We start from the raw sequence: 23132 nt of genomic DNA, 5'->3' as shown, positions 1-23132 counted from the left end.
GAGCGTCTTGCCACATGTCACCTCTGGTTCTGACTGAGCGCCTCCAGGAGAGAGGCCCAAGCAAGACGCGCCCCAAGGAGCGTCTTGCCACATGTCAACACTGGGTCTGACTGAGCGCCTCCAGGAGAGAGGCCCAAGCAAGACACGCCCCGAGGAGTGTCTTGCCACGTGTCAACACTGGGTCTGATTGAGGGCCTTCTGGAGAGAGGCCCAAGCAAGTTGCGCCCCGAGGAGCGTCTTGCCACATGTCAACAATGGGTCTGACTGAGGGCCTCCAGGAGAGAGGCCCAAGCAAGACGAGCCCCGAGGAGCGTCAGGCCACATGTCACTACTCAGTCTGACTGAGCGCCTCCAGGAGAGAGGCCCAAGCAAGACGCGCCCCGAGGAACGTCTTGCCACGTGTCAACACTGGGTCTGATTGAGGGCCTTCTGGAGAGAGGCCCAAGCAAGATGCGCCCCGAGGAGCGTCTTGCCACATGTCAACAATGGGTCTGACTGAGGGCCTCCAGGAGAGAAGCCCAAGCAAGACGCTCCCCGAGGAGCTTCTTGCCACATGTAAGCAATCGGTCTGACTGAGCGCCTCCAGGAGAGAGGCCAAAGCAAGATGCGCTCGGAGGAGTGTCTTGCCACATGTCAACAATGGGTCTGACTGAGCGCCTCCAGGAGAGAGGCCCAAGCAAGACGTGCCCCAAGGAGCGTCTTGCCACGTGTCAACACTGGGTCTGACTGAGCGCCTCCAGGAGAGAGGCCAAAGCAAGACGCGCCCCGAGGAGCGTCTTGCCACATGTAAACAATGGGTCTGACTGAGGGCCTCCAGGAGAGAAGCCCAATCAAGACGCGCCAGGAGGAGCGTCTTGCCACATGTCATCACTGGGTCTGACGGAGGGCCTCCAGGAGAAAGGCCCTAGCAAGACGCGCCCCGAGGAGCGTCTTGCCACATGTCACCTCTGGTTCTGACTGCGCGCCTCCAGGAGAGAGGCCCAAGCAAGACGCGCCCCGAGGAGCGTCTTGCCACATGTCAACACTGGGTCTGACTGAGCGCCTCCAGGAGAGAGGCCCACGCAAGATACGCCCCGAGGAGTGTCTTGCCACGTGTCAACACTGGGTCTGATTGAGGCCCTTCTGGAGAGAGGCCCAAGCAAGATGCGCCCCTTTGGAGCGTCTTGCCACATGTCAACAATGGGTCTGACTGAGGGCCTCCAGGAGAGAGGCCCAAGCAAGACGAGCCCCGAGGAGCGTCAGGCCACATGTCACTACTCAGTCTGACTGAGCGCCTCCAGGAGAGAGGCCCAAGCAAGACGCGCCCCGAGGAACGTCTTGCCACGTGTCAACACTGGGTCTGATTGAGGGCCTTCTGGAGAGAGGCCCAAGCAAGATGCGCCCCGAGGAGCGTCTTGCCACATGTCAACAATGGGTCTGACTGAGGGCCTCCAGGAGAGAAGCCCAAGCAAGACGCTCCCCGAGGAACTTCTTGCCACATGTCAACAATGGGTCTGACATAGCGCCTCCAGGAGAGAGGCCCAAGCAAGACGTGCCCCAAGGAGCGTCTTGCCACGTGTCAACACTGGGTCTGATTGAGGGCCTTCTGGAGAGAGGCCCAAGCAAGACGCGCCCCGAGGAGCGTCTTGCCACATGTCACCACTGGGTCTGACTGAGCGCCTCCAGGAGAGAGGCCCAAGCAAGACGCGCCCCGAGGAGCGTCTTGCCACATGTCAACACTGGGTCTGACTGAGCGCCTCCAGGAGAGAGGCCCAAGCAAGACGCGCCCCGAGGAGCGTCTTGCCACATGTCAGCACTGGGTCTGACTGAGCGCCTCCAGGAGAGAGTCCTCAGCAAGACGCGTCCCGAGGAGTGTCTTGCCTTATGTCAGCACTCGGTCTGACTGAGCGCCTCCAGGAGAGAGGCCCAAGCAAGACGCGCCCCGAGGAGCGTCTTGCCACATGTCAACAATGGGTCTGACTGAGGGCCTCCAGGAGAGAAGCCCAATCAAGACGCGCCCCGAGGAGCGTCTTGCCACATGTCAACACTGGGTCTGACTGAGCGCCTCCAGGAGAGAGGCCCAAGCAAGACGCGCCCCGAGGAGCGTCTTGCCACATGTCACCACTGGGTCTGACTGAGCGCCTCCAGGAGAGAGGCCCAAGCAAGACGCGCCCCGAGGAGCGTCTTGCCACATGTCAACACTGGGTCTGACTGAGCGCCTCCAGGAGAGAGGCCCAAGCAAGACGCGTCCGGAGGAGCGTCTTGCCACATGTCAACACTGGGTCTGACAGAGGGCCTCCAGGAGAGAGGCCCCAGAAAGACGCTCCCCGAGGAGCGTCTTGCCTTATGTCAGCACTCGGTCTGACTGAGCGCCTCGAGGAGAGAGGCCCAAGCAAGATGTGCCCGGAGGAGCGTCTTGCCACATGTCAACACTGGGTCTGACTGAGCGCCTCCAGGAGAGAGGCCCAAGCAAGACGCGCCCCGAGGAGCGTCTTGCCACATGTCAACAATGGGTCTGACTGAGGGCCTCCAGGAGAGAAGCCCAAGCAAGACGCGCCCCGAGGAGTGTCTTGACACATGTCACCACTGGGTCTGACAAGGGCCTCCAGGAGAGAGGCCCAAGCAAGACGCGCCCCGAGGAGTGTCTTGCCACATGTCACCACTGGGTCTGACTGAGCGCCTCCAGGAGAGAGGCCCAAGCAAGATGCGCCCCGAGGAGCGTCAGGCCACATGTCACTACTCAGTCTGACTGAGCGCCTCCAGGAGAGAGGCCCAAGCAAGACGCGCCCCGAGGAGCGTCTTGCCACATGTCAACAATGGGTCTGACATAGGGCCTCCAGGAGAGAAGCCCAAGCAAGACGCGCCCCGAGGAGCGTCTTGCCACATGTCAACACTGGGTCTGACTGAGCGCCTCCAGGAGAGAGGCCCAAGCAAGACGCGCCCCGGGGAGCTTATTGCCACATGTCAACAATGGGTCTGACTGAGGGCCTCCAGGAGAGAAGCCCAAGCAAGACGCGCCCCGAGGAGCGTCTTGCCACATGTCAACACTGGGTCTGACTGAGCGCCTCCAGGAGAGAGGCCCAAGCAAGACGCGCCCCGAGGAGCGTCTTGCCACATGTCAACCCTGGGTCTGACTGAGCGCCTCCAGGCGAGAGGCCCAAGCAAGATGCGCCCCGAGGAGCGTCTTGCCACATGTCAACACTGGGTCTGACTGAGCGCCTCCAGGAGAGAAGCCCAAGCAAGTCGCGCCCCGAGGAGCATCTTGCCACATGTCAGAACTGGGTCTGACTGAGCGCCTCCAGGAGAGAGTCCCCACTAAGACGCACCCCGAGGAGCGTCTTGCCTTATGACAGCACTCGGTCTGACTGAGCGCCTCCAGGAGAGAGGCCCAAGCAAGACGTGCACCGAGGAGCGTCTTGTCACATGTCAACACTGGGTCTGACTGAGCGCCTCCAGGAGAGAGGCCCAAGCAAGACGCGCCCCGAGGAGCGTCAGGCCACATGTCACTACTCAGTCTGACTGAACGCCTCCAGGAGAGAGGCCCAAGCAAGACGCGCCCCGAGGAACGTCTTGCCACGTGTCAACACTGGGTCTGATTGAGGGCCTTCTGGAGAGAGGCCCAATCAAGATGCGCCCCGAGGAGCGTCTTGCCACATGTCAACAATGGGTCTGACTGAGGGCCTCCAGGAGAGAAGCCCAAGCAAGACGCGCCCCGAGGAGCGTCTTGCCACATGTCACCTCTGGTTCTGACTGAGCGCCTCCAGGAGAGAGGCTCAAGCAAGACGCGCCCCGAGGAGCGTCTTGTCACATGTCAACACTGGGTCTGTCTGAGCGCCTCCAGGAGAGAAGCCCAAGCAAGACGCGCCCCGGGGAGCGTCTTGCCTCATGTCAACAATGGGTCTGACTGAGGGCCTCCAGGAGAGAAGCCCAAGCAAGACGCGCCCCGAGGAGCGTCTTGACACATGTCAACACTGGGTCTGACAGAGGGCCTCCAGGAGAGAGGCCCAAGCAAGACGCGCCCCGAAGAGTGTCTTGCCACATGTCACCACTGGGTCTGACTGAGCGCCTCCATGAGAGAGGCCTTAGCAAGATGCGCCCCGAGGAGCGTCAGGCCACATGTCACTACTCAGTCTGACTGAGCGCCTCCAGGAGAGAGGCCCAAGCAAGACGCGCCCCGAGGAGCGTCTTGCCACGTGTCAACACTGGGTCTGATTGAGGGCCTTCTGGAGAGAGGCCCTAGCAAGACGCGCCCCGAGGAGCGTCTTGCCACGTGTCAACACTGGGTCTGATTGAGGGCCTCCAGGAGAGAAGCCCAAGCAAGACGCGCCCCGAGGAGCGTCTTGTCACATGTCAACACTGGGTCTGACTGAGCGCCTCCAGGCGAGAGGCCCAAGCAAGACGCGCCCCGAGGAGCGTCTTGACACATGTCAACACAGGGTCTGACAGAGGGCCTCCAGGAGAGAGGCCCAAGCCAGACCCGCCCCGAGGAGTGTCTTGCCACATATCACCACTGGGTCTGACTGAGCGCCTCCAGGAGAGAGGCCCAAGCAAGACGCGCCCCGAGGAGCGTCAGGCCACATGTCAACACTGGGTCTGATTGAGGGCCTTCTGGAGAGAGGCCCAAGCAAGATGCGCCCCGAGGAGCGTCTTGCCACATGTCAACAATGGGTCTGACTGAGGGCCTCCAGGAGAGAAGCCCAAGCAAGAAGCGCCCCGAGGAGCGTCTTGCCACATGTCAACACTGGGTCTGACTGAGCGCCTCCAGGCGAGAGTTCCAAGCAAGACGCGCCCCGAGGAGCGTCTTGCCACATGTCAACACTGGGTCTGACTGAGCGCCTCCAGGAGAGAGGACCAAGCAAGAAGCGCCCCGAGGAGCGTCTTGCCACATGTCAACACTGGGTCTGACTAAGTGCCTCCATGAGAGAAGCCCCAGCAAGACGCGCCCCGAGGAGCGTCTTGCCACATGTCAGCACTTGGTCTGACTGAGCGCCTCCAGGAGAGAGGCCCAAGAAGGACGCGCCCCGAGGAGCATCTTGCCACATGTCACTACTCGGTCTGACTGAGCGCCTCCAGGAGAGAGGCCCAAGCAAGACGCACCCCGAGGAGCGTCTTGCCACATGTCAACAATGGGTCTGACTGAGCGCCTCCAGGAGAGAGTCCCCAGCAAGACGCGCCCCGAGGAGCGTCTTGCCTTATGTCAGCACTCGGTCTGACTGATCGCCTCCAGGAGAGAGGCCCAAGCAAGACGCGTCCCGAGGAGCGTCTTGCCACATGTCAACAATGGGTCTGACTGAGGGACTCCAGGAGAGAAGCCCAATCAAGACGCGCCCCGAGGAGCGTCTTGCCACATGTCAACACTGGGTCTGACTGAGGGCCTCCAGGAGAGAAGCCCAATCAAGACGCGCCCCGAGGAGCGTCTTGCCACATGTCAACAATGGGTCTGACTGAGCGCCTCCTGGAGAGAGGCCCAAGCAAGACGCGCCCCGAGGAGCGTCTTGCCACATGTCACCTCTGGTTCTGACTGAGCGCCTCCAGGAGAGAGGCCCAATCAAGACGCGCCCCGAGGAGCGTCTTGCCACATGTCAACACTGGGTCTGACTGAGCGCCTCCAGGAGAGAGGCACAAGCAAGACACGCCCAGAGGAGTGTCTTGCCACATGTCAACACTGGGTCTGACAGAGGGCCTCCAGGAGAGAGGCCCAAGCAAGACGCGCCCCGAGGAGCGTCTTGCCACATGTCAGCACTCGGTCTGACTGAGCGCCTCCAGGAGAGAGGCCCAAGCAAGACGCGCCCCGAGGAGCATCTTGACACATGACAACACTGGGTCTGACAGAGGGCCTCCGGGAGAGAGGCCCAAGCAAGACGCGCCCCGAGGAGTGTCTTGCCACATGTCACCACTGGGTCTGACTGAGCGCCTCCAGGAGAGAGGCCCAAGCAAGACGCGCCCTGAGGAGCGTCTTGCCACATGTCAACAATGGGTCTGACTGAGCGCCTCCAGGAGAGAGGCCCAAGCAAGACGCGCCCCGAGGAGCGTCTTGACACATGTCAACACTGGGTCTGACTGAGGGCCTCAATGAGAGAAGCCCAAGCAAGACGCGCCCCGAGGAGTGTCTTGCCACATGTCAACCCTGGGTCTGACAGAGGGCCTCCAGGAGAGAGGCCCAAGCAAGACGCACCCCGAGGAGTGTCTTGCCACATGTGAACACTGGGTCTGACAGAGGGCCTCCAGGAGAGAGGCCCAAGCAATACGCGCCCCGAGGAGTGTCTTGCCATATGTCACCACTGGGTCTGACTGAGCGCCTCCAGGAGAGAGGCCCAAGCAAGACGCGCCCCGAGGAGCGTCTTGCCACATGTCACCACTGGGTCTGACTGAGCGCCTCCAGGAGAGAGGCCCAAGCAAGACGCGCCCCGAGGAGCGTCTTGCCACATGTCACCACTGGGTCTGACTGAGCGCCTCCAGGAGAGAGGCCCAAGCAAGACGAGCCCCGAGGAGCGTCTTGCCACATGTCAACACTGGGTCTGACTGAGTGCCTCCATGAGAGAAGCCCCAGCAAGACGCGCCCCGTGGAGCGTCTTGCCACATGTCAGCACTCGGTCTGACTGAGCGCCTCCAGGAGAGAGGCCCAAGCAAGACGCGCCCCGAGGAGCATCTTGCCACATGTCACTACTCGGTCTGACTGAGCGCCTCCAGGAGAGAGGCCCAAGGAAGACGCACCCCGAGGAGCGTCTTGCCACATGTCAACAATGGGTCTGACTGAGGGCCTCCAGGAGAGAAGCCCAAGCAAGACGCGCCCCGAGGAGCGTCTTGCCACATGTCAACACTGGGTTTGACTGAGCGCCTCCAGGAGAGAGGCCCAAGCAAGACGCGCCCCGAGGAGCGTCTTGCCACATGTCAACACTGGGTCTGACTGAGCACCTGCAGGCGAGAGGCCCAAGCAAGAAGCGCCCGGAGGAGCGTCTTGCCACATGTCAACACTGGGTCTGACTGAGCGCCTCCAGGAGAAAGTCCCCAGCAAGACGCGCCCCGAGGAGCGTCTTGCCTTATGTCAGCACTCGGTCTGACTGAGCGCCTCCAGGAGAGAGGCCCAAGCAAGACGCGCCCCGAGGAGCGTCTTGCCACATGTCAACAATGGGTCTGACTGAGGGACTCCAGGAGAGAAGCCCAATCAAGACACGGCCCGAGGTGCGTCTTGCCACATGTCAACACTGGGTCTGACTGAGGGCCTCCAGGAGAGAAGCCCAATCAAGACGCGCCCCGAGGAGCGTCTTGCCACATGTCACCTCTGGTTCTGACTGCGCGCCTCCAGGAGAGAGGCCCAAGCAAGACGCGCCCCGAGGAGCGTCTTGCCACATGTCAACACTGGGTCTGACTGAGCGCCTCCAGGAGAGAGGCCCACGCAAGATACGCCCCGAGGAGTGTCTTGCCACGTGTCAACACTGGGTCTGATTGAGGCCCTTCTGGAGAGAGGCCCAAGCAAGATGCGCCCCTTTGGAGCGTCTTGCCACATGTCAACAATGGGTCTGACTGAGGGCCTCCAGGAGAGAGGCCCAAGCAAGAGGAGCCCCGAGGAGCGTCAGGCCACATGTCACTACTCAGTCTGACTGAGCGCCTCCAGGAGAGAGGCCCAAGCAAGACGCGCCCCGAGGAACGTCTTGCCACGTGTCAACACTGGGTCTGATTGAGGGCCTTCTGGAGAGAGGCCCAAGCAAGATGCGCCCCGAGGAGCGTCTTGCCACATGTCAACAATGGGTCTGACTGAGGGCCTCCAGGAGAGAAGCCCAAGCAAGACGCTCCCCGAGGAACTTCTTGCCACATGTCAACAATGGGTCTGACATAGCGCCTCCAGGAGAGAGGCCCAAGCAAGACGTGCCCCAAGGAGCGTCTTGCCACGTGTCAACACTGGGTCTGATTGAGGGCCTTCTGGAGAGAGGCCCAAGCAAGACGCGCCCCGAGGAGCGTCTTGCCACATGTCACCACTGGGTCTGACTGAGCGCCTCCAGGAGAGAGGCCCAAGCAAGACGCGCCCCGAGGAGCGTCTTGCCACATGTCAACACTGGGTCTGACTGAGCGCCTCCAGGAGAGAGGCCCAAGCAAGACGCGCCCCGAGGAGCGTCTTGCCACATGTCAGCACTGGGTCTGACTGAGCGCCTCCAGGAGAGAGTCCTCAGCAAGACGCGTCCCGAGGAGTGTCTTGCCTTATGTCAGCACTCGGTCTGACTGAGCGCCTCCAGGAGAGAGGCCCAAGCAAGACGCGCCCCGAGGAGCGTCTTGCCACATGTCAACAATGGGTCTGACTGAGGGCCTCCAGGAGAGAAGCCCAATCAAGACGCGCCCCGAGGAGCGTCTTGCCACATGTCAACACTGGGTCTGACTGAGCGCCTCCAGGAGAGAGGCCCAAGCAAGACGCGCCCCGAGGAGCGTCTTGCCACATGTCACCACTGGGTCTGACTGAGCGCCTCCAGGAGAGAGGCCCAAGCAAGACGCGCCCCGAGGAGCGTCTTGCCACATGTCAACACTGGGTCTGACTGAGCGCCTCCAGGAGAGAGGCCCAAGCAAGACGCGTCCGGAGGAGCGTCTTGCCACATGTCAACACTGGGTCTGACAGAGGGCCTCCAGGAGAGAGGCCCCAGAAAGACGCTCCCCGAGGAGCGTCTTGCCTTATGTCAGCACTCGGTCTGACTGAGCGCCTCCAGGAGAGAGGCCCAAGCAAGATGTGCCCGGAGGAGCGTCTTGCCACATGTCAACACTGGGTCTGACTGAGCGCCTCCAGGAGAGAGGCCCAAGCAAGACGCGCCCCGAGGAGCGTCTTGCCACATGTCAACAATGGGTCTGACTGAGGGCCTCCAGGAGAGAAGCCCAAGCAAGACGCGCCCCGAGGAGTGTCTTGACACATGTCACCACTGGGTCTGACAAGGGCCTCCAGGAGAGAGGCCCAAGCAAGACGCGCCCCGAGGAGTGTCTTGCCACATGTCACCACTGGGTCTGACTGAGCGCCTACAGGAGAGAGGCCCAAGCAAGATGCGCCCCGAGGAGCGTCAGGCCACATGTCACTACTCAGTCTGACTGAGCGCCTCCAGGAGAGAGGCCCAAGCAAGACGCGCCCCGAGGAGCGTCTTGCCACATGTCAACAATGGGTCTGACAGAGGGCCTCCAGGAGAGAAGCCCAAGCAAGACGCGCCCCGAGGAGCGTCTTGCCACATGTCAACACTGGGTCTGACTGAGCGCCTCCAGGAGAGAGGCCCAAGCAAGACGCGCCCCGGGGAGCTTATTGCCACATGTCAACAATGGGTCTGACTGAGGGCCTCCAGGAGAGAAGCCCAAGCAAGACGCGCCCCGAGGAGCGTCTTGCCACATGTCAACACTGGGTCTGACTGAGCGCCTCCAGGAGAGAGGCCCAAGCAAGACGCGCCCCGAGGAGCGTCTTGCCACATGTCAACCCTGGGTCTGACTGAGCGCCTCCAGGCGAGAGGCCCAAGCAAGATGCGCCCCGAGGAGCGTCTTGCCACATGTCAACACTGGGTCTGACTGAGCGCCTCCAGGAGAGAAGCCCAAGCAAGTCGCGCCCCGAGGAGCGTCTTGCCACATGTCAGAACTGGGTCTGACTGAGCGCCTCCAGGAGAGAGTCCCCACTAAGACGCACCCCGAGGAGCGTCTTGCCTTATGACAGCACTCGGTCTGACTGAGCGCCTCCAGGAGAGAGGCCCAAGCAAGACGTGCACCGAGGAGCGTCTTGTCACATGTCAACACTGGGTCTGACTGAGCGCCTCCAGGAGAGAGGCCCAAGCAAGACGCGCCCCGAGGAGCGTCAGGCCACATGTCACTACTCAGTCTGACTGAGTGCCTCCAGGAGAGAGGCCCAAGCAAGACGCGCCCCGAGGAACGTCTTGCCACGTGTCAACACTGGGTCTGATTGAGGGCCTTCTGGAGAGAGGCCCAATCAAGATGCGCCCCGAGGAGCGTCTTGCCACATGTCAACAATGGGTCTGACTGAGGGCCTCCAGGAGAGAAGCCCAAGCAAGACGCGCCCCGAGGAGCGTCTTGCCACATGTCACCTCTGGTTCTGACTGAGCGCCTCCAGGAGAGAGGCTCAAGCAAGACGCGCCCCGAGGAGCGTCTTGTCACATGTCAACACTGGGTCTGTCTGAGCGCCTCCAGGAGAGAAGCCCAAGCAAGACGCGCCCCGAGGAGCGTCTTGCCTCATGTCAACAATGGGTCTGACTGAGGGCCTCCAGGAGAGAAGCCCAAGCAAGACGCGCCCCGAGGAGCGTCTTGACACATGTCAACACTGGGTCTGACAGAGGGCCTCCAGGAGAGAGGCCCAAGCAAGACGCGCCCCGAAGAGTGTCTTGCCACATGTCACCACTGGGTCTGACTGAGCGCCTCCATGAGAGAGGCCTTAGCAAGACGCGCCCCGAGGAGCGTCAGGCCACATGTCACTACTCAGTCTGACTGAGCGCCTCCAGGAGAGAGGCCCAAGCAAGACGCGCCCCGAGGAGCGTCTTGCCACGTGTCAACACTGGGTCTGATTGAGGGCCTTCTGGAGAGAGGCCCTAGCAAGACGCGCCCCGAGGAGCGTCTTGCCACGTGTCAACACTGGGTCTGATTGAGGGCCTCCAGGAGAGAAGCCCAAGCAAGACGCGCCCCGAGGAGCGTCTTGTCACATGTCAACACTGGGTCTGACTGAGCGCCTCCAGGCGAGAGGCCCAAGCAAGACGCGCCCCGAGGAGCGTCTTGACACATGTCAACTCAGGGTCTGACAGAGGGCCTCCAGGAGAGAGGCCCAAGCCAGACCCGCCCCGAGGAGTGTCTTGCCACATATCACCACTGGGTCTGACTGAGCGCCTCCAGGAGAGAGGCCCAAGCAAGACGCGCCCCGAGGAGCGTCAGGCCACATGTCAACACTGGGTCTGATTGAGGGCCTTCTGGAGAGAGGCCCAAGCAAGATGCGCCCCGAGGAGCGTCTTGCCACATGTCAACAATGGGTCTGACTGAGGGCCTCCAGGAGAGAAGCCCAAGCAAGAAGCGCCCCGAGGAGCGTCTTGCCACATGTCAACACTGGGTCTGACTGAGCGCCTCCAGGCGAGAGTTCCAAGCAAGACGCGCCCCGAGGAGCGTCTTGCCACATGTCAACACTGGGTCTGACTGAGCGCCTCCAGGAGAGAGGACCAAGCAAGAAGCGCCCCGAGGAGCGTCTTGCCACATGTCAACACTGGGTCTGACTGAGTGCCTCCATGAGAGAAGCCCCAGCAAGACGCGCCCCGAGGAGCGTCTTGCCACATGTCAGCACTTGGTCTGACTGAGCGCCTCCAGGAGAGAGGCCCAAGAAGGACGCGCCCCGAGGAGCATCTTGCCACATGTCACTACTCGGTCTGACTGAGCGCCTCCAGGAGAGAGGCCCAAGCAAGACGCACCCCGAGGAGCGTCTTGCCACATGTCAACAATGGGTCTGACTGAGCGCCTCCAGGAGAGAGTCCCCAGCAAGACGCGCCCCGAGGAGCGCCTTGCCTTATGTCAGCACTCGGTCTGACTGAGCGCCTCCAGGAGAGAGGCCCAAGCAAGACGCGCCCCGAGGAGCGTCTTGCCACATGTCAACAATGGGTCTGACTGAGGGACTCCAGGAGAGAAGCCCAATCAAGACGCGCCCCGAGGAGCGTCTTGCCACATGTCAACACTGGGTCTGACTGAGGGCCTCCAGGAGAGAAGCCCAATCAAGACGCGCCCCGAGGAGCGTCTTGCCACATGTCAACACTGGGTCTGACTGAGCGCCTCCTGGAGAGAGGCCCAAGCAAGACGCGCCCCGAGGAGCGTCTTGCCACATGTCACCTCTGGTTCTGACTGAGCGCCTCCAGGAGAGAGGCCCAATCAAGACGCGCCCCGAGGAGCGTCTTGCCACATGTCAACACTGGGTCTGACTGAGCGCCTCCAGGAGAGAGGCACAAGCAAGACACGCCCCGAGGAGTGTCTTGCCACATGTCAACACTGGGTCTGACAGAGGGCCTCCAGGAGAGAGGCCCAAGCAAGACGCGCCCCGAGGAGCGTCTTGCCACATGTCAACAATGGGTCTGACTGAGTGCCTCCAGGAGAAAAGCCCAAGCAAGACGCGCCCCGAGGAGCGTCTTGCCACATGTCAGCACTCGGTCTGACTGAGCGCCTCCAGGAGAGAGGCCCAAGCAAGACGCGCCCCGAGGAGCATCTTGACACATGACAACACTGGGTCTGACAGAGGGCCTCCGGGAGAGAGGCCCAAGCAAGACGCGCCCCGAGGAGTGTCTTGCCACATGTCACCACTGGGTCTGACTGAGCGCCTCCAGGAGAGAGGCCCAAGCAAGACGCGCCCTGAGGAGCGTCTTGCCACATGTCAACAATGGGTCTGACTGAGCGCCTCCAGGAGAGAGGCCCAAGCAAGACGCGCCCCGAGGAGCGTCTTGACACATGTCAACACTGGGTCTGACTGAGGGCCTCAATGAGAGAAGCCCAAGCAAGACGCGCCCCGAGGAGTGTCTTGCCACATGTCAACCCTGGGTCTGACAGAGGGCCTCCAGGAGAGAGGCCCAAGCAAGACGCACCCCGAGGAGTGTCTTGCCACATGTGAACACTGGGTCTGACAGAGGGCCTCCAGGAGAGAGGCCCAAGCAATACGCGCCCCGAGGAGTGTCTTGCCATATGTCACCACTGGGTCTGACTGAGCGCCTCCAGGATAGAGGCCCAAGCAAGACGCACCCCGAGGAGCGTCTTGCCACATGTCACCACTGGGTCTGACTGAGCGCCTCCAGGAGAGAGGCCCAAGCAAGACGCGCCCCGAGGAGCGTCTTGCCACATGTCACCACTGGGTCTGACTGAGCGCCTCCAGGAGAGAGGCCCAAGCAAGACGAGCCCCGAGGAGCGTCTTGCCACATGTCAACACTGGGTCTGACTGAGTGCCTCCATGAGAGAAGCCCCAGCAAGACGCGCCCCGAGGAGCGTCTTGCCACATGTCAGCACTCGGTCTGACTGAGCGCCTCCAGGAGAGAGGCCCAAGCAAGACGCGCCCCGAGGAGCATCTTGCCACATGTCACTACTCGGTCTGACTGAGCGCCTCCAGGAGAGAGGCCCAAGGAAGACGCACCCCGAGGAGCGTCTTGCCACATGTCAACAATGGGTCTGACTGAGGGCCTCCAGGAGAGAAGCCCAAGCAAGACGCGCCCCGAGGAGCGTCTTGCCACATGTCAACACTGGGTTTGACTGAGCGCCTCCAGGAGAGAGGCCCAAGCAAGACGCGCCCCGAGGAGCGTCTTGCCACATGTCAACACTGGGTCTGACTGAGCACCTGCAGGCGAGAGGCCCAAGCAAGAAGCGCCCGGAGGAGCGTCTTGCCACATGTCAACACTGGGTCTGACTGAGCGCCTCCAGGAGAAAGTCCCCAGCAAGACGCGCCCCGAGGAGCGTCTTGCCTTATGTCAGCACTCGGTCTGACTGAGCGCCTCCAAGAGAGAGGCCCAAGCAAGACGCGCCCCGAGGAGCGTCTTGCCACATGTCAACAATGGGTCTGACTGAGGGACTCCAGGAGTGAAGCCCAATCAAGACACGGCCCGAGGTGCGTCTTGCCACATGTCAACACTGGGTCTGACTGAGGGCCTCCAGGAGAGAAGCCCAATCAAGACGCGCCCCGAGGAGCGTCTTGCCACATGTCAACACTGGGTCTGACTGAGCGCCTCCAGGAGAGAGGCCCAAGCAAGACGCGCCCCGAGGAGCGTCTTGCCACATCTCACCTCTGGTTCTGACTGAGCGCCTCCAGGAGAGAGGCCCAAGCAAGACGCGCCCCGAGGAGCGTCTTGCAACATGTCAACACTGGGTCTGACTGAGCGCCTCCAGGAGAGAGGCCCAAGCAAGACACGCCCCGAGGAGTGTCTTGCCACGTGTCAACACTGGGTCTGATTGAGGGCCTCCAGGAGAGAGGCCAGAGCAAGAAGCGCCCCGAGGAGCGTCTTGCCACATGTCAGCACTCGGTGTGACTGAGCGCCTCCAGGAGAGAGGCCCAAGGAAGACGCGCCCCGAGGAGCGTCTTGCCACATGTCACCACTGGGTCTGACTGAGAGCCTCCAGGAGAGAGGCCCAAGCAAGACGCGCCCCAAGGAGCGTCTTGCCACATGTCACCAATGGGTCTGACTGAGCGCCTCCAGGAGAGAGGCCCAAGCAAGACGCGCCCCGAGGAGCGTCTTGACACTTGTCAACACTGGGTCTGACTGAGGGCCTCCATGAGAGAAGCCCAAGCAAGACACGCCCCGAGGAGTGTCCTGCCACATGTCAACACTGGGTCTGACAGAGGGCCTCCAGGAGAGAGGCCCAAGAAATACGCGCCCCGAGGAGCGTCTTGCCATATGTCACCACTGGGTCTGACTGAGCACCTCCAGGAGAGAGGCCCAAGCAAGACGCGCCCCGAGGAGCGTCTTGCCACATGTCAGCACTCGGTCTGACTAAGCGCCTCCAGGAGAGAGGCCCAAGCAAGACACGCCCCTAGGAGCGTCTTGCCACATGTCAAGACTGGGTCTGACTGAGCGCCTCCAGGAGAGAGGCCCGAGCAAGACGCGCCCCGAGGAGTGTCTTGCCACATGTCAACACTGGGTCTGACAGAGGGCCTCCAGGAGAGAGGCCCCAGCAACACGCGCCCCGAGGAGCGTCTTGCCATATGTCACCACTGGGTCTGACTGAGCGCCTCCAGGAGAGAGGCCCAAGCAAGATGGGCCCCGAGGAACGTCTTGCCACATGTCAGCACTCGGTCTGACTGAGCGCCTCCAGGAGAGAGGCCCAAGCAAGATGCGCCCCGAGGAGCGTCTTGCCACATGTCAACACTGGGTCTGACAGAGGGCCTCCAGGAGAGAGGCCCAAGCACCACGCGCCCCGAAGGAGCGTCTTGCCATATGTCACCACTGGGTCTGACTGAGCGCCTCCAGGAGAGAGGCCCAAGCAAGACGCGCCCCGAGGAGCGTCTTGCCACATGTCACCACTGAGTCTGACTGAGCGCCTCCAGGAGAGAGGCCCAAGCAAGACAAGCCCCGAGGAGCGTCTTGCCACATGTCACCTCTGGTTCTGACTGAGCGCCTCCAGGAGAGAGGCCCAAGCAAGACGCGCCCCGAGGAGCGTCTTGCCACATGTCAACACTGGGTCTGACTGAGCGCCTCCAGGAGAGAGGCCCAAGCAAGACACGCCCCGAGGAGTGTCTTGCCACGTGTCAACACTGGGTCTGATTGAGGGCCTCCAGGAGAGAGGCCCAAGCAAGACGCGGCCCGAGGAGCGTCTTGCCACATGTCAACACTGGGTCTGACAGAGGGCCTCCAGGAGAGAGGCCCAAGCAAGACGCGCCCCGAGGAGCGTCTTGCCACATGTCAACAATAGGTCTGACTGAGCTTCTCCAGGAGAAAAGCCCAAGCAAGACGCGCCCCGAGGAGCGTCTTGCCGCATGTCAGCACTCGGTCTGACTGAGCGCCTCCAGGAGAGAGGCCCAAGCAAGACGCGCCCCGAGGAGCGTCTTGACACATGACAACACTGGGTCTGACAGAGGGCCTCCGGGAGAGAGGCCCAAGCAAGACGCGCCCCGAGGAGTGTCTTGCCACATGTCACCACTGGGTCTGACTGAGCGCCTCCAGGAGAGAGGCCCAAGCAAGACGCGCCCCGAGGAGCGTCATGCCACATGTCACTACTCGGTCTGACTGAGAGCCTCCAGGAGAGAGGCCCAAGGAAGACGCGCCCCGAGGAGCATCTTGCAACGTGTCAACACTGGGTCTGATTGAGGGCTTCCAGTAGAGAGGCCCAACCAAGACGCGCCCCAAGGCACGTCTTGCCACATGTCAACACTGGGTCTGACAGAGGGCCTCCAGGAGAGAGGCCCAAGCAATACGAGCCCAGAGGAGCGTCTTGCCACATGTCACCACTGGGTCTGACTGAGAGCCTCCAGGAGAGAGGCCCAAGCAAGACGCGCCCCGAGGAGCGTCTTGCCACATGTCAACACTGGGTCTGACTGAGCGCCTCCAGGAGAGAGGCTTAAGCAAGACGCGCCCCGAGGAGCGTCTTGCCACATGTCAACACTGGGTCTGACTGAGCGCCTCCAGGAGAGAGGCCCAAGCAAGACGCGCCCCGAGGAGCGTCTTGCCACATGTCAACACTGGGTCTGACTGAGATCCTCCATGAGAGAAGCCCCAGCAAGACGCGCCCCGAGGAGCGTCTTGCCACATGTCAACACTGGGTCTGACTGAGCGCCTCCAGGAGAGAGGCCCAAGCAAGATGCGCCCCGAGGAGCGTCTTGACATATGTCAACACTGGGTCTGTCTGAGCACCTCCAGGCGAGAGGCCCAAGCAAGAAGCGCCCCGAGGAGCGTCTTGCCACATGTCAACACTGGGTCTGACTGAGCGCCTCCAGGAGAGAGTCCCCAGCAAGACGCGCCCCGAGGAGCGTCTTGCCTTATGTCAGCCCTCGGTCTGACTGAGTGCCTCCAGGAGAGAGGCCCAAGCAAGACGCGCCCCGAGGAGCAACTTGCCACATGTCAACAATGGGTCTGACTGAGGGACTCCAGGAGAGAAGCCCAAGCAAGACGCGCCCCGAGGAGCGTCTTGCCACATGTACACACTGGGTCTGACTGAGCGCCTCCAGGAGAGAGGCCCAAGCAAGACACGCCCCGAGGAGTGTCTTGCCACGTGTCAACACTGTGTCTGATTGAGGGCCTCCAGGAGAGAGGCCAGAGCAAGAAGCGCCCCGAGGAGCGTCTTGCCACATGTCAACACTGGGTCTGACAGAGGGCCTCCAGGAGAGAGGCCCAAGCAAGACTGCCCCGAGGAGCGTCTTGCCACATGTCAGCACTCGGTGTGACTGAGCGCCTCCAGGAGAGAGGCCCAAGCAAGACGCGCCCCGAGGAGCGTCTTGCCACATGTCACCACTGGGTCTGACTGAGAGCCTCCAGGAGAGAGGCCCAAGCAAGACGCGCCCCAAGGAGCGTCTTGCCACATGTCACCAATGGGTCTGACTGAGCGCCTCCAGGAGAGAGGCCCAAGCAAGACGCGCCCCGAGGAGCGTCTTGACACTTGTAAACAATGGGTCTGACTGAAGGCCTCCATGAGAGAAGCCCAAGCAAGACGCGCCCCGAGGAGTGTCCTGCCACATGTCAACACTGGGTCTGACAGAGGGCCTCCAGGAGAGAGGCCCAAGCAATACGCGCCCCGAGGAGCGTCTTGCCATACGTCACCACTGGGTCTGTCTGAGCGCCTCCAGGAGAGAGGCCCAAGCAAGACGCGCCCCGAGGAGCGTCTTGCCACATGTCAGCACTCGGTCTGACTGAGCGCCTCCAGGAGAGAGGCCCAAGCAAGACGCGCCCCTAGGAGCGTCTTGCCACATGTCAACACTGGGTCTGACTGAGCGCCTCCAGGAGAGAGGCCCAAGCAAGACGCGCCCCGAGGAGTGTCTTGCCACATGTCAACACTGGGTCTTACAGAGGGCCTCCAGGAGAGAGGCCCAAGCAACACGTGCCCCGAGGAGCGTCTTGCCATACGTCACCACTGGGTCTGACTGAGCACCTCCAGGAGAGAGGCCCAAGCAAGACGGGCCCCGAGGAGCGTCTTGCCACATGTCAGCACTCGGTCTGACTGAGCGCCTCCAGGAGAGAGGCCCAAGCAAGATGCGCCCCTAGGAGCGTCTTGCCACATGTCAACACTGCGTCTGACAGCGGGCCTCCAGGAGAGAGGCCCAAGCAAGACGCGCCCCGAGGAGCGTCTTGCCACATGTCAACACTGGCACTGACTGAGCGCCTCCAGGAGAGAGGCCCAAGCAAGACGCGCCCCGAGGAGCGTCTTGCCACATGTCAACACTGGGTCTGACAGAGGGCCTCCAGGAGAGAGGCCCAAGCAACACGCGCCCCGAAGGAGCGTCTTGCCATATGTCACCACTGGGTCTGACTGAGCGCCTCCAGGAGAGAGGCCCAAGCAAGACGCGCCCCGAGGAGCGTCTTGCCACATGTCACCACTGAGTCTGACTGAGCGCCTCCAGGAGAGAGGCCCAAGCAAGACGAGCCCCGAGGAGCGTCTTGCCACATGTGAACACTGGGTCTGACAGAGGGCCTCCAGGAGAGAGGCCCAAGCAATACGCGCCCCGAGGAGTGTCTTGCCATATGTCACCACTGGGTCTTACTGAGCGCCTCCAGGAGAGAGGCCCAAGCAAGACGCGCCCCGAGGAGCGTCTTGCCACATGTCAACACTGGGTCTGACAGAGGGCCTCCAGGAGAGAGGCCCAAGCAAGACGCGCCCCGAGGAGCGTCTTGCCACATGTCAACACTGGGTCTGACTGAGCGCCTCCAGGAAAGAGTCCCCAGCAAGATGCGCCCCGAGGAGCGTCTTGCCTTATGTCAGCACTCGGTCTGACTGAGCGCCTCCAGGAGAGAGGCCCAAGCAAGACGCGCCCCGAGGAGCGTCTTGCCACATGTCAACAATGGGTCTGACTGAGGGACTCCAGGAGAGAAGCCCAATCAAGATGCGCCCCGAGGAGCGTCTTGCCACATGTCAACACTGGGTCTGACTGAGGGCCTCCAGGAGAGAAGCCCAATCAAGACGCGCCCCGAGGAGCGTCTTGCCACATGTCAACACTGGGTCTGACTGAGCACCTCCAGGAGAGAGGCCCAAGCAAGACGCTCCCCGAGGAGCGTCTTGCCACATGTCACCTCTGGTTCTGACTGAGCACCTCCAGGAGAGAGGCCCAAGCAAGACGCGCCCCGAGGAGCGTCTTGCCACATGTCAACACTGGGTCTGACTGAGCGCCTCCAGGAGAGAGGCCCAAGCAAGACACGCCCCGAGGAGTGTCTTGCCACGTGTCAACACTGGGTCTGATTGAGGGCCTCCAGGAGAGAGGCCCAAGCAAGACGCGCCCCGAGGAGCGTCTTGCCACATGTCAACACTGGGTCTGACAGAGGGCCTCCAGGAGAGAGGCCCAAGCAAGACGCGCCCCGAGGAGCGTCTTGCCACATGTCAACACTGGGTCTGACAGAGGGCCTCCAGGAGAGAGGCCAAAGCAAGACGCGCCCCGAGGAGTGTCTTGCCACATGTGAACACTGGGTCTGACAGAGGGCCTCCAGGAGAGAGGCCCAAGCAATACGCGCCCCGAGGAGTGTCTTGCCATATGTCACCACTGGGTCTGACTGAGCGCCTCCAGGAGAGAGGCCCAAGCAAGACGCGCCCCGAGGAGCGTCTTGCCACATTTCAGGACTCGGTCTGACTGAGCGCCTCCAGGAGAGAGGCCCAAGCAAGACGCGCCCCTAGGAGCGTCTTGCCACATGTCAACACTGGGTCTGACTGAGCGCCTCCAGGAGAGAGGCCCAAGCAAGACGCGCCCCGAGGAGCGTCTTGCCACATGTCAACTCTGGGTTTGACTGAGCGCCTCCAGGAGAGAGTCCCCAGCAAGATTCGCCCCGAGGAGCGTCTTGCCTTATGTCAGCACTCGGTCTGACTGAGCGCCTCCAGGAGAGAGGCCCAAGCAAGACGCGCCCTGAGGAGCGTCTTGCCACATGTCAACAATGGGTCTGACAGAGGGACTCCAGGAGAGAAGCCCAATCAAGAAAGGCCCCGAGGAGCGTCTTGCCACATGTCAACACTGGGTCTGACTGAGGGCCTCCAGGAGAGAAGCCCAATCAAGACGCGCCCCGAGGAGCGTCTTGCCACATGTGAACACTGGGTCTGACTGAGCACCTCCAGGAGAGAGGCCCAAGCAAGATGCGCCCCGAGGAGCGTCTTGCCACATGTCACCTCTGGTTCTGACTGAGCGCCTCCAGGAGAGAGGCCCAACCAAGACGCGCCCCGAGGAGCGTCTTGCCACATGTCAACACTGGGTCTGACTGAGCGCCTCCAGGAGAGAGGCCCAAGCAAGACACGCCCCTAGGAGTGTCTTGCCACGTGTCAACACTGGGTCTGACTGAGCTCCTCCAGGAGAGAGGCCCAAGCAAGACACGCCCCGAGGAGTGTCTTGCCACGTGTCAACTCTGGGTTTGACTGAGCGCCTCCAGGAGAGAGTCCCCAGCAAGATGCGCCCCGAGGAGCGTCTTGCCTTATGTCAGCACTCGGTCTGACTGAGCGCCTCCAGGAGAGAGGCCCAAGCAAGACGCGCCCCGAGGAGCGTCTTGCCACATGTCAACAATGGGTCTGACAGAGGGACTCCAGGAGAGAAGCCCAATCAAGAAAGGCCCCGAGGAGCGTCTTGCCACATGTCAACACTGGGTCTGACTGAGGGCCTCCAGGAGAGAAGCCCAATCAAGACGCGCCCCGAGGAGCGTCTTGCCACATGTCAACACTGGGTCTGACAGAGGGCCTCCAGGAGAGAGGCCCAAGCAAGACGCGCCCCGAGGAGCGTCTTGCCACATGTCAACACTGGGTCTGACAGAGGGCCTCCAGGAGAGAGGCCCAAGCAAGACGCGCCCCGAGGAGCATCTTGCCACATGTCAACAATGGGTCTGACTGAGCGCCTCAAGGAGAAAAGCCCAAGCAAGACGCGCCCCGAGGAGCGTCTTGCCACATGTCAGCACTCGGTCTGACTGAGGGCCTCCGGGAGAGAGGCCCAAGCAAGACGCGCCCCGATGAGTGTCTTGCCACATGTCACCACTGGGTCTGACTGAGCGCCTCCAGGAGAGAGGCCCAAGCAAGACGCGCCCCGAGGAGCGTCATGCCACATGTCACTACTCGGTCTGACTGAGAGCCTCCAGGAAAGAGGCCCAAGGAAGACGCGCCCCGAGGAGCGTCTTGCAACGTGTCAACACTGGGTCTGACAGAGGGCCTCCAGGAGAGAGGCCCAAGCAATACGCGCCCCGAGGAGCGTCTTGCCACATGTCACCACTGGGTCTGACTGAGCGCCTCCAGGACAGAGGCCCAAGCAAGACGCGCCCCGAGGAGCGTCTTATCACATGTCAACACTGGGTCTGACTGAGCGCCTCCAGGAGAGAGGCCCAAGCAAGACGCGCCCCGAGGAGCGTCTTGCCACATGTCAACACTGGGTCTGACTGAGTTCCTCCATGAGAGAAGCCCCAGCAAGACGCGCCCCGAGGAGCGTCTTGCCACATGTCAACACTGGGTCTGACTGAGCGCCTCCAAGAGAGAGGCCCAAGCAAGTCGCGCCCCGAGGAGCGTCTTGACACATGTCAACACTGGGTCTGACTGAGCACCTCCAGGCGAGAGGCCCAAGCAAGAAGCGCCCCGAGGAGCGTCTTGCCAAATGTCAACACTGGGTCTGACTGAGCGCCTCCAGGAGAGAGTCCCCAGCAAGACGCGCCCCGAGGAGCGTCTTGCCTTATGTCAGCACTCGGTCTGACTGAGTGCCTCCAGGAGAGAGGCCCAAGCAAGACGCGCCCCGATGAGCAACTTGCCACATGTCAACAATGGGTCTGACTGAGGGACTCCAGGAGAGAAGCCCAATCAAGACGCGCCCCGAGGAGCGTCTTGCCACATGTCAACACTGGGTCTGACTGAGGGCCTCCAGGAGAGAAGCCCAATCAAGACGCGCCCCGAGGAGCGTCTTGCCACATGTCAACACTGGGTCTGACTGAGCGCCTCCAGGAGAGAGGCCCAAGCAAGACGCGCCCCGAGGAGCGTCTTGCCACATGTCACCTCTGGTTCTGACTGAGCGCCTCCAGGAGAGGCCCAAGCAAGACGCGCCCCGAGGAGCGTCTTGCCACATGTCAACACTGGGTCTGACTGAGCGCCTCAAGGAGAGAGGCCCAAGCAAGACACGCCCCGAGGAGTGTCTTGCCACGTGTCAACACTGGGTCTGAATGAGGGCCTCCAGGAGAGAGGCCCAAGCAAGAAGCGCCCCGAGGAGCGTCTTGCCACATGTCAACACTGGGTCTGACAGAGGGCCTCCAGGAGAGAGGCCCAAGCAAGACGCGCCCCGAGGAGCGTCTTGCCACATGTCAACAATGGGTCTGACTGAGCGCCTCCAGGAGAAAAGCCCAAGCAAGACGCGCCCCGAGGAGCGTCTTGCCACATGTCAACACTGGGTCTGACAGAGGGCCTCCAGGAGAGAGGCCCAAGCAATACGTGCCCCGAGGAGCGTCTAGCCACATGTCAGCACTCGGTGTGACTGAGCGCCTCCAGGAGAGAGGCCCAAGCAAGACGCGCCCCGAGGAGCGTCTTGCCACATGTCACCACTGGGTCTGACTGAGAGCCTCCAGGAGAGAGGCCCAAGCAAGACGCGCCCCATGGAGCGTCTTGCCAAATGTCACCAATGGGTCTGTCTGAGCGCCTCCAGGAGAGAGGCCCAAGCAAGACGCGCCCCGAGGAGCGTCTTGCCACATGTCAGCACTCGGTCTGACTGAGCGCCTCCAGGAGAGAGGCCCAAGCAAGACGCGCCCCTAGGAGCGTCTTGCCACATGTAAACACTGGGTCTGACTGAGCGCATCCAGGAGAGAGGCCCAAGCAAGACGCGCCCCGAGGAGAGTCTTGCCATTTGTCAACACTGGGTCTGACAGAGGGCCTCCAGGAGAGAGGCCCAAGCAAGACGCGCCCCGAGGAGCGTCTTGCCACATGTCAACACTGGGTCTGACTGAGCGCCTCCAGGAAAGAGTCCCCAGCAAGATGCGCCCCGAGGAGCGTCTTGCCTTATGTCAGCACTCGGTCTGACTGAGCGCCTCCAGGAGAGAGGCCCAAGCAAGACGCGCCCCGAGGAGCGTCTTGCCACATGTCAACAATGGGTCTGACTGAGGGACTCCAGGAGAGAAGCCCAATCAAGATGCGCCCCGAGGAGCGTCTTGCCACATGTCAACACTGGGTCTGACTGAGGGCCTCCAGGAGAGAAGCCCAATCAAGACGCGCCCCGAGGAGCGTCTTGCCACATGTCACCTCTGGTTCTGACTGAGCACCTCCAGGAGAGAGGCCCAAGCAAGACGCGCCCCGAGGAGCGTCTTGCCACATGTCAACACTGGGTCTGACTGAGCGCCTCCAAGGAGAGAGGCCCAAGCAAGACACGCCCCGAGGAGTGTCTTGCCACGTGTCAACACTGGGTCAGATTGAGGGCCTCCAGGAGAGAGGCCCAAGCAAGACGCGCCTCGAGGAGCGTCTTGCCACATGTCAACACTGGGTCTGACAGAGGGCCTCCAGGAGAGAGGCCCAAGCAAGACGCGCCCCGAGGAGCGTCTTGCCACATGTCAACACTGGGTCTG

This window comes from Nothobranchius furzeri, chromosome 3 (assembly GCF_043380555.1).
Source record: "Nothobranchius furzeri strain GRZ-AD chromosome 3, NfurGRZ-RIMD1, whole genome shotgun sequence".
Taxonomy (NCBI): domain Eukaryota; kingdom Metazoa; phylum Chordata; class Actinopteri; order Cyprinodontiformes; family Nothobranchiidae; genus Nothobranchius; species Nothobranchius furzeri.
The sequence above is the reverse complement of the archived record's forward strand: the minus strand, read 5'-3'. Positions refer to the sequence as shown.